Source organism: Pteropus medius, unplaced genomic scaffold, assembly GCF_902729225.1.
Source record: "Pteropus medius unplaced genomic scaffold, Ma_sr-lr_union100, whole genome shotgun sequence".
NCBI lineage: Eukaryota > Metazoa > Chordata > Mammalia > Chiroptera > Pteropodidae > Pteropus > Pteropus medius.
Genome location: NW_024353517.1, coordinates 7,495,943 through 7,507,115, shown reverse-complemented (window position 1 = coordinate 7,507,115; position 11,173 = coordinate 7,495,943).

The window sequence follows — 11,173 nt, the reverse complement described above, 5'->3', positions numbered from 1 at the left end:
CTATATATTTGTTAATAGTCTATTTATACTTAGATTTCTCACTATAATTCTATTGTAGAAACTGGAATAGCCTGATTCAATATTTAGCATAGTCGTTTGCAAATAAAGAAGGCATACCTAATCCAAAATATATTTTTACTCTGTATAGGTCTTCAAAGACATAGAGACCAAAATCTCACTCTAAATAGTATCCGAAAGCTTCTCAGCTCCTCTAGGTCTTATAATTACTTCTCGCCTCTTATCTTGTGTACCTTTCCCAGCTTTATGATACCTATATAAAAAAGAGACATGAAAGAATATTTCTCTTTTCCCTTCTGTTGAAGAATGGAGACTTCTTCTGCCTTTTGTTATTCTCTAAAGAACCTATTGGAACTTGGGGCCTGTCATGGGATGAACAAATGCCCTCCAAGACATTCATATCCTAATTCCCAGAACCTGTGAATATTATTTCATTTGGCAAAAGAGACTTTGCATATGTGATGAAGTAAAGGATTTTGAGATAAGGGTTATTGTGAGATTTTGGATTATTCACATTGACCTGATGTAACCACAAGGGGCCTTTTAAGAGAGCTGTACAAGGAGTCAGAGCTGGAGAAAAGGCCATAAAATGATGAAAGCAGAGACTGAAGTGATGGTCTTTAATGAAGGAGGAAGAAGCCACAAGCCAAAGAATCTCGATGGCATTTAAGAGCTGAAAATTCCAAGGAAATGAATCCTCTTCCAGTGACTACAGAGAGAATCAACTCTGTTAATGCCTTGACTTGGTATTAGCAAGTTGAACTGATTTGGGGCTTCTGGCCTTCAGAATTATAAGATAATGCATTTGTGTTGTTCTGAGCCACCAAAACTGAGACACTTTGCTACAGCATAAACAGGAGACAAATGAATATTTTGGTACTTGAAAGTAGGATGCAGTAACAAATTTCTAAATACATGGAATTGGCTTTTGACTTTGGGTAATGAATAGAAAGTTGAAGAATTTTGAATGTCATGTACAGTAAGCCAATATCATCTTAGAAAATATCTAAATCATCATAAACATAGTGTTGATAGAAATGTGGATTTTAAAGGTGTTGATGGTGAGGACTTAGAAGCAAATAAGGAACATGTCATTAAAAATGGGAGGAAAAGAGATCATTTTTATAGAGTGGCAAACATGTCACTGAATTATGTTTTACAATTATTTGAAAAGCAGAACTTATAAACTATGAACTTGGATATTTAGCTGAGATATCCAAGTAAGTATTAAAGTTATAGCCTAGTTTATTCTTGCTACTTATATTTAAATGTGATAGGAAAGATATAAATCAGGGAAAAAATATTAAGCAAAAAATAAACCAGGACTTGATGATTTGAGAATCTTCAGCTTATCCTGATTTCAAAAGATGCTAAAATTAGGAGATTCACTGTTAGAAGAGTGTGCTCTGGAGAGAAAAAACAAAATGTGGTTGGACAAACTTTTGCTAGTGACTGAAAAAGAACAAAAGTTTTCTAAGTATTTTGTCACACAGTAATCTATTTGAATAAATTAGAACTGTAACTCATGGATGCCCTCAACCATCTCAGGAGAAAGAAAAAATACAGATGGATTTATCTGGAAAATACCTGTAGATGAGCTTTCTGTCTAATGGAGTGAATACATGTGAAATACGTAGGGGATTCACAAGGTTTTTGAAAATGCCATACCTACAGAAACAATCTAGGCTTGCCTAAATGTGATAGAGAGGGTATCAAAGAAGACTGTCAGAGTCCCAAAATTCTACAGACAAGAAATAAAAATAATGAAAATACTTAGTTTCAACTATGTGTTACCTTTCATGAAAAAAAAAAAAGAATGAACTCTCGTTTCTAGTCTAGCAAGTAAGGAGCTTGGAAGTTGTCATTCTATACTAACAATAAGTAAAAACCTGAACAAACTGAAAAATCAACAACTCTTCTAAGTCTGTCAGAAAAGTGACAGGGTCACAGGGCCCATTACTGTGCTAAAAATTAGAGAGACAGACAGGCAGATAGAGAGAATCCCATCTAATCGACACAACTTCATAAACAGAAACATTTATAGGAACAGTACCAGGTTAGAAAAATCTAAACAATAATTAAGTTCCTGAAGGCTCGATGTGAAGAATTTTGAGAGTTAAAAACTACAGGAGAGCTCAGTTCTTGGGAAACCTACAACTTTTAAGTTTTAGCTCTAGGAGTTTTACCAGGCTCCCAAGTGAAGATCAGAGAAAAATTCCCTATTGCTTCCAGCAATGGGCAGAGAAGAGTAATCATTTTGAGATATGACAAAGCATTTTGTTCTTAACAAGGGCTGCCTCAATAAAAAAAAAGTAAACAAAGAGGAAAAATGGATATGTTAGGAAAGGAAAGAAAGTAGAATCCTATAAAATGTTCAATCAATAGAGAAAATCAATGAAATCAAAAGACAGTTTTTGAAAATGTTAGTAAAATCAATAAACTTGTAGCCAGGCTAACAACAGAAGAAAAAGAAAAAAAAAGGATAGGACATATATTACTAATACTAGACAGAAAAAAGAGGGGCATCACTAAGATTCCATGGAAATTTAAAAGATAATTAATAGTATGTTCTTGAGGATTCTATTGATTTATTTTCTATTCAAAGATTCTTTCCTCAGCCATGCCCAGTCTACTATTGAGCCCATCAAATATGTTCTTTAATTTTAAATAAAGAATATTTTTGAATTCTGGAAATTTTTTTTTGATGTTTTCTTAGAATTCCCATCTGTGTCCTCTCCTCTCTATGGATTTAAGAAGGGTTGTTGATTTTTATTCTCTTCAGCTTTTTACTTCTTGTTAAGTGGTGATTTCCAAGGTCCTTACATGTGGAGCCAGAAACCAGAAGTCCAGTTATACAGTTCCTTACAAAACTAAATATATTCTTACCATACAATCCAGTAGTTGTGTTCCTTGGTCTTTATCCAAATTGACTGATAACAAATGTACACACAAAATCCTACATATAGATGTTTATAGCAGATGTACTCACAATTGCCAAAACTTGGAAGCAACCGAAATGTCCTTCAGTAGGTGAATGGACAAATAAACTGTGGTACATCCAGACAATGGAATATTATTTAGCATTAAAAAAAGAGCTACCAAACTATAAAAAGATATAGAAGAAACGTAAATGCATATTACTAAATCAAATAAACCAATTTGAAAAGGCTAACTACTATATGATTCCAACTGTATGACCTTCTGGAAAAGGCAAAACTATGAAGAAAGTAAAAAAAAAAATCGGTGGTTACCAGGAGTTAGAAGGAAGAAAGAGAAATAGGTAGAGCATAAAGGATTTCTAGGGCTATGGAACTGCTCTGTATAATGCCGTAATAGTGGATACATGTCATTAAACATTTGTCAAAATTCATCAAATGTACATCAATAGTGAACTCTAATGTAAACTATGGACTACAGGAGATAATAATATGTCAATGTAGGTTCATTGACTGTACTTAATGTGCCACTCTGGTAAGGAATTTTAATAGGGATGGCAGCTGGTAGAAATTATTCCCTTCTTCTGAAATTCAGAGACAATAAATAAATACTTTTTCTACCTGGTTCCTCTAAGGTATTTATCAAGATAAATCCCTAGGTTTCCACTGTGGTTAAGAGCATGATAATTTATTCTTGGATTGGAACTCTTCCACTCCCACTTCTATTCCTTGGGATCACTTTCAAAAATAAATTATCTACATGGAGGCCCATATTTCATGCCAGCTTTATAGCCTAAGTTGGTTGGTAACAGAAATAACCTTGGAAATTACACAATGAGAATAAGATTCTAAAACCAGAACACTCATCAATCAGATAGCTGTGTTGCTGGTGGTAAGTGGGATGGTGATAACCCTTGCATGCTATAGCATTATAGTTACTAAGAATTTTACCAATCACATATTGGAATTAGGTGCAGGTAGAAAATAAAACTTTAGCTTCTGTGGTCATTTTAAAAGTTAACATTTAAATTGTATAGGGGTTACTACAATTTGCAATTCCACCAACGGTGCACGAGGGTTCCCTTTCCTCTCTACCCTTGCCAACAACTATTTGTTGATTTATTGATGATAGCATTCTGACAGGTGTGACATCTCACTGTGGTTTTAATTCACATTTTTCTAATGATTAGTGACATTGAGCATCTTTTCATACGTCTCTTGGCCATCTGTATGTTCTCTTTGGAGAAATATCTATTCAGGTCCTCTGATCTTTTTTTAATTGGATTTTTTGGGGTTTTTTTGGTGTTGAATTGTATCAGTGGCCACTATAGAAGGGTCTTAAAAAATTAAAAATCAAACTGCTTTATGACTCAGCAATTCCACTTCCGGATACTTATCTGAAGAAATTCAAAACACTAATTTGAAAAGATATATGCACCCCTATGTTCATCGCAGCATTGTTAACAATAGTGAAGATATGAAAGCAAACTAGTGTCCACAAATAGACGATTTGATAAAGAAGAGGTGGTACATATACACAATGGAATATCACTCAGGCATAAAAATAATGAAACCTTAAAATTTGTGACAACCTGGATGGACCTGGAGGGTATTATGCTAAGTGAAATAAGTCAGAAAGAGAAAGACAAATACCATATGACCTCACATATGTGGAATCTAAAGAATAAAATAAACAAAACAGAAATAAACTCATAGATACAGAGAACAAACTGATGGTTGCCAGATGGAAGGGGAATTGGAGGGCTGGGTGAAAATGGTGAAAGGGTTAAGAAGTTCAAATTGGTAGTTACAAAATAGCCATGGGGATATAAAGTACAGTATAAGAAACATAGTTAATATTATTGTAAGAGTTATGTATAGTACCAGCTGGGTACTAGATTAATTAAGTGGATCGCTTTGTAAATTATAAACATGTCTAACCACTATGTTGTACACCTGAAACTAATATAAAATAATATTAAATGTCAACTGTAATTGCAAAAAAATTTTAAAGAAATCACATAGGGGCAATAGTAATTCTAAAGATGATGATTCAACTGGCTTTTATTTACAGCTTCAAAAGCTTTAAAAAATAAAGTGACAGATCCAAGTAATTACACTTTGAAAATAAGAAGTCCTCCATGGCAACATTTAAAAAGACCTTCATCTCCTGTAGCTACAAGGCAGAGGCCCAAGATTTAGTTATAAAGGTAGCAACTAATTTTATAACCTTGATAGGTGTATTATGCCAAAGACAAGATGCTAATAGAAAAAGAGTGAGACTAGAGGTCTGCAATGGAGACGACTGAATGAGCTTAGAACCTTGAACCTCTGGGTTATTCTGAGTCCTCAGGCCCAGCAGAGGCAGTTTCCTTTCCCTGTAACAGAAAAGATGCCTCTCATTTCCTTGAGTTCCTGTAAAGACGCCAGAGGCGATTGTCTTGCAAGATCATGTTTGTTTTCACTAAAAAGGCCCCTGCCTCCTTTTGTTACTTCTACAGTAATACACATGGTCAGCTTGAGCAGGAAAATAAAGCCCCTTTTCAAGAAAGGTAGACAGGAGAGAGAGAGGGAGGGAGGGAGGGAGAGAGAGAAAGGATCATTAAGCAAATGGGGTAAAATGTTAATGATAGATGAATATAGGTAAAATTTTATGTAAATGTTCATTTTGCTATTTTTTATTTTTGCAGGTCATGGTACATTTAAAATTCCTTCCAAGTAAAAATTTTTAAAGTACATATTTTCCAAACTGCATTTTAAAGAAATGAGGGAAAAATAAGGTTTTTCCTCAAGAGACCCCCTAAATGCTGCATCTCTAAGGAGAGCAAGAGTTTGACAAATATTCCTTGATTTTAGAATTTTCAGGGGGTTTTAAATCTTTTAAAGTTTACACTCAATATCCTGAAACACATTTCAGGAATAATTCTTAGGTGATTAGTTGGATGAGTAGCTTATATCTAATAAAACCATGCCAGAGCAGGAGGTTGTGAAATTGCTATGAGCTGGTTCAAAAGTAATCCGATTCAAAAGTAATCCGAGACCTTGTTTGCATTCCAAACAAGCAACATCAAAAAGAAAGCCCAAGGATCAAGTTGTTCTTTAAGACTTTGACTTTTTTGACCCTCAGAAATAGCTAAATTTTAAGCAACAAAATAGTGTCCATGAAATTGAATTTTCTATACCTTTAAAATGTAAGATGCCTTGTAAATGTCCTAAATGAATCACCCTCCTAACTCTAGCTAAAAACTATTAGAAAACTGTTTTGATTTTTTTTTTTTTTTAGTTTATGATATATGACAGGGAAAGCAATTTTGAAACTCTGAGATTGTTTTGTTTTTCCAACTGATAAAATATTTTCACCTGCTTCTATAATTTAATATCCAAATTACAAATAGTAAAATGTTTCAAATAATATATAATGCCATTCTATTGGAACGATTTAGAATGTATGTTTTTTTTTTTTAATTAAATGTGCTGGGATGACATTGGTTAATAAAATTATATAGGTTTCAAGTGTACAATTCAATAATATGTCATACGTATATTGCATTGTTTTCACCATCCAAAGTTAAATTTCCTTCTGTCATCATATATTTGACCCCCTTTACCTTTATCTAATTCTCCCATCCCCCCTTTCCCTCTGGTATCCACTAGACTGCGTCTGTGTCCATGAGTCTCTGTTTATTTGTTCTGTTCATTTGTTGATTTCAGTTTTATATCCCACATATGAGTGAAATCATATGGTTCTCAACTCTTCTGCCTGACTTATTTGGTTTAGCATAATAATCTCAAGATCCATTCATGTGGTCACAAATGGCAGTATTTCATTTTTTTCTTATGGCTGAGTAATATTCTGTTCTATATATGTACCACATCTTCTTTATCCAATCTACCGATAGACACTTTGTTTGTTTCCATGTCTCGCGCACCATGAATAATGCTGTAATGAACACTGGGGTGCATTTTTTTATGGCTAAATGTCTTCAAACTTTGGGGGTAGATATCCAGAATAGAGATTACTGGGTCCCTCTTAGATATAGTAATTCTATTCTTAGTTTTTGAGGAACCTCTATACTGTTTTCCATAGTGGCTACGCCAATTTACTTTCCCACCATCAGTGTATGAGGGTTCCTTTTTAATTTGCTGGTATAGCTCACCTTATATGGGGGTCTTAATTGATTAAGCATTTAAGTTCTAAAACATCACACGTGAGAGTAACTTGGTGAGGGCCCAGAAATCCAGTAGAACGACCCCCACACCCTTATAGAGCAAAAAGTCCAGGAAAAGATGCACTGATGAAGATAAGAAAAATTTCATATCATCTGTATCATTCTTCCTCCAAAGCAGCTCAGTGCCAAGAGAAAACTTTTGGCCTGTGATTTCTCTCATGGGGGAAAGTGAGAACATAGTCAGTGCCTAGCTTCTCTAGCCCTCGGGGGGACTGCCCAAGAGAACCCCTTTTTATTGCTCCACCCAGAACACATAGGAGATCAGTATAGCTGAAGAGACTAGGGGTAGCTAAGACCAGGGGAAAAATGGATGGGGATTTACAACGGCTAGGGTAAACTCAACAAAGGGACACAGTTCCTATTATCTGCCTAACTGGCAGAAGGTGACTGCATCTTCAAATGCAAAGACAACAATGCAAGACTTCAAGGAACATCAAAAAAACAAGGAAACATGACACTACCAAATGAACACGAAAGGTTTCCGGTAACCAATCCCCCAAAAATGGAGATCTACAAATTGACTGATAAAAAAATACAAAATAATGGTTTTAAGTTAGCTCAGCAAGCTACAAAGAATACAGATAAACAACTCAACAAAATCAGAAAAATAATACATGAACAAAACTGGAAGCTTAACAAAGAGATAGAAGTCATAAAAAGAATCGAGCAAATTCTGGATCTAAAGAATACAATAAATGAAATTTAAAAATGTAATAGTATCAACATTAGCTTCTATCAAGCAGAAAAAGGAATTGGTGAACTTTAAGAAAGGTCATTTGGAATTATTAACCAGAGTTGAATAAGAAAAAATAATAAAAAAGAGTGAAAAAAATCTCACTGGATTTACAGAATACCATCAATGGAACTAATACACATATATGGGAGACCTAAAAGGAGAAGAGAGGGAGAAAGGGGCAGAAAGCTTATTTGAAGAAATAATGGCTGAATTTTTCCCAAATCTGGAGAGAGATATGAACATCTAGATTAATGAAGCTGCAAAGTCTCCAAAAAGGATCAATCCAAAGTAGATTACAACACGACACCTTATAATCACATTGTCAAAAGTCACAAAAAGAATTTTGAAAGCAGCAAAAGAAGAGTAACTCATTACATACAAGGGAAAACCCATAAGGCTATCAGGTCACTTCTCAGCAGAAACCTTGTAGGCCAGGAGAGAGTGAATGATATATTCAACATGTTGGGGGGAAAACCAAAACCAAATAACAATAACAACAAAAAAACCAATGACCCTACACATCAAGAATATCATATCCAGCAAAAGCATCTTTCAAAATGAAGAAGAGATAAAGGCTTTCTCAGACAAACAAAAGCTGAGGGAATTCATCATCACCAGGCTTGTCTTACAAATAATGCGAAAGGGAGACTTTCAAGTTGAAATACATGGATGTTAATTAGAAATGGAAAACATATGAAAGTATAAAACTCCCTGGTACAGATAAGCATATAGTCAAATTTAGAATACTCTAATATAATGGTGGTACACAAAATACTTTTAACTATAGCATACAAATTAAAAGACAAAAGTACTAAAAATAACTATAGCTACAATAATTTGTTAATGTATATACAATATTAATACATGTAAATTGAGAAAAAAAGATCCAATAATATGCTGCCTATGAGAGACTCATTTTGGCTTTAAGGACACATACAAGCTAAAATTAAAGAGAAGGAAAAAGATGGTAACCATGCAAATGGTAACCAAAAGAGAGTAGTGGTGGCTATATTTATATCAGACATAATATACTTTAATTGAAAAACTGTCATAAGAAATAAAGTCATTATATAATGAAAAAGATCAATTCAATAAAAGTATATAGCAATTGTAAATTAATGTGCACTCAACAATGGAACACCTAAATATACAAGACAAATATTAACAGATATGAAAGAAAAAGTAGATAACATAGGCTATGCAAAATATAGTGTCTGCTCAGACAGTAGATAGCTTTATTACCAAAACTATTTCAAGTTCTAGATTAACTGTACAGAGGGAACCAGGAGAACATATAAGAGAGGAACTCTTGAGAATGTTGGCCCAGGGTGGACGTGTTGAATATAAGGCAGAATAAGGAATGTTTATAGATATAAAAGAACTCCCCCATGATTCAGGATTTAACATTATGACAAGAATATCTAGAGACGGTCCTAAAACATTGCTAGAATAGTTCTTTGGAGTTTGGACACAAAACGACATACAGTAAATGAAACTGATATGCAAGAACTCTTATCAGAATCTTGTGAAAAGTGTGAGATGGCATGGAGAGGTGGGCAAGTTAAAATGGATTTAATTTGTGAGACTAGAGAACCAATCACTTGCCCTGTGTTACGTGAGAAGACTGGGAGGACACATTCTTTACTAAAATAATATGAAATACATGTGTAAGGGGAGGACAGACTTTACGGAAAATACCAGTGCTGATTGTCATCTCTCAACAGAGGCTGACTTTAGAAGATGGTACATGGAGCTGAGACACTTAGTTTCAATGGGGATGATTGAATTTGGGCATAGAAAAGGCCAGATATTGGCACTTAATCATCAAAGGTAACCTGCATATATCTAAAAGGTTAATGTGGTGACCAGGATGTCTAGAACACTAGGGATCTGAGATAATGACTAATTGACCATACTGATGCCAAGGGTGAAATAGATGGGCTGTAACTGTATAATCAGAAAAAGTTAAATGTTGGTGAGCAGAAAGCTGATGCCATCAACTGCAAAAGAAAATAGTGAACCCTTATTCAGTTTGTTTACAGGAGACAATTCTTAGACTCAGAGCCTATCAATTGAAAAGGAAACTGAGTCTTTGGAGAAAGGACCCTGCAATGCCATATCATATATATAAAATAAATATTTCTCTAATTCTTCTCTGAAGAAACCTACAGCCATTTATAAGAGTAAAACAGTTCATTGGAGAAAAAGAAATACCCAAATCTTTCTAGAGCAGTTATGGAAACTGAACTGACACTGGACCTAAAACGAGTTTTCTGAAATGCATTCCTCCCCTCTCATTAGGATGAGGACTTATGGAAGCAAGGTAATCAATGGAATTATGGTCCAAATACATTTCATTATGTGTGCAACGGGTCTTGGGACACATACTCTGGTAACTTCCTTGATGTCCGGTATACGACTGAGATGAATATATCTACGAGCTGACAGAACCCTCATATTGATTATCTTGACTGTAGAATAAATGATATTATGGTAAGAAAGGCCAAGTTAAAGCTCTTGAAACTGTTCCCTAACACCATCAACATAGTAAGTTAACCACAATACCGCATCCTCAGAGGAATTTCAGAAGTAGAAATATAAAATATGCTGGGGTAGTGCTCTCCCATTCAAGACAGCTGTATAATGACTGAAATCTCAGATCATGGCAGATAACAGATAAATAGGGTCACCTGATCATCTTAAAATTCTACGTAATATTATGCTAGTCTATTATATTGATTCACCATGCTAATTGAACTTGGTAAGGAGAAATTTTCAAGCACTTCTGTAATTTTTCTATGACTCCAAAACTCACAAAATATTATGGCTTCGGAAAACTAATTGCATTTCCTTTTATGTATCTAACTCTTTAATCTAACCTTATATAATTTTAGTGTATCCTGCAAAGTTAACTTTTTTCTAAATTTCTAAACATTTATTCCAGACATATTATTAAACGAACAACAAGCTCTCTGTTGATTTGCAAATGTCTTCTCAAATATGTTAAATTAATGTGCATTCTATTCTATTACCTATTTGTCTATTTTACACATCTATTTTATCCAGTACCATGTGTTTTAATTTATAAAACATTTAAATTTATATTAATTTTACCTTTAAAATATCCATTGATATTCTTATCTATTTATGTTTCCAGATGATATGTATTATCTCATTTAAGAGGTTCAAGAAAAATCATAATGGATTTAGTAGTGAAATTACATCAATTTTACAAATTAATTTGGAAAAATTGA